Below are 1,280 nucleotides of genomic sequence, written 5' to 3'. Positions count from 1 at the left end.
CATGTTTATTGGAGTATTAGTCACAATAGCTATGATATGGAACCAACCCCAATGCTGCTCAGTAGACGAATGGTTCAAGAAAATGTGGTACACACACACACACACACATACACACACACACACACACACACACACACACACTGGAATTCTATGCTTCCATCAGAAAGAATGGGGTGCCCCATTTGTTAGGAAATGGAAAGACTTGGTAAAAATTATATTAAGTGAAGTAAGCCAGACCCAAAGAAACATAAGACCCATGGTTTACCTTGTTTTGCCTTTGTTTGCAAGGATTAGTACATGTCTAGGACAAGTAGAGAAGATCAAAGCTAGGTACATATGACCATACAAGATGATGTTAAGCAAAATGTACTCCAAGTCAGAGACACAACTGGTTTTTCCTTTCTTTCTTTTGTACGTTATTCCCCCACGGTAAACCCCTATTTTCACTTTATTTGATTCCACTGTTCTGCACCATATATATATATATACATATATATATATATATTTGTAATTTGGGGAGTGGAAGGAATATAGCAGAACGCTTAAATGGGAATGCAGGTTGACCATTGTGACAATGAGATGTACAGGACACTGTGTCGAAAATGAGTTTACAATGTCAGGCAGGGGTTGAGGAGGGAGGAGTTGGAGATGTGGGGAGGGAAAAGATGGCAGGGGAAAAACAAAGGAGGAGGTAACAATGCTGTATAGGAAATGTACTCATTACTTAGTTCTGTAACTCTGAGCCCTCTGTACAGTATTTTTACAATAAAAATATATTAAAAAATCTCTACCCAATGTAAATTTCCAGTCCTGCCCTCAGAATTGCATTTTCTGCTTATTCTGGCTCTGGTTAGGTCCAGCTGCCCAATGGATCAGTAGTCTTCAAGGCATCTTGGTCCTGCAGTGTGACTTGGATTATCCAGTGCTGGTTGGAACCACGCCAAGGACAGGACAAAACCACTTCCAGGACATGGCTTCGTCATTGCCCAGGCAACTAGGTTTGCAAGCAGAATTTCTCTGAATTTGACTACAGAAAACAATCAGTGAAACAAGAGGCAAGTCCACCAAACACCTCCCCCCTCCTCCCACCATTTCCTCCTTTCTCCCTCCCTGGGAAAGTAGAAAATAATTTTGCAGGTTTTGACACACACACAAAATGCCCACCATCTCCCCTGGTAAACTTGGTTTCAAGTCACTAAGTCATGTCAACGGATAATGCTGCATTCGTTATTCTGGACAACATCTTCAGGTTGTTTGATGCTTTAATTTGTTGTTGTTGT

The sequence above is a fragment of the Dipodomys spectabilis genome, unplaced genomic scaffold, assembly GCF_019054845.1.
Source record: "Dipodomys spectabilis isolate Male_0828 unplaced genomic scaffold, ASM1905484v1 ptg000193l, whole genome shotgun sequence".
In the NCBI taxonomy this organism is placed as follows: domain Eukaryota; kingdom Metazoa; phylum Chordata; class Mammalia; order Rodentia; family Heteromyidae; genus Dipodomys; species Dipodomys spectabilis.
The sequence above is the reverse complement of the archived record's forward strand: the minus strand, read 5'-3'. Positions refer to the sequence as shown.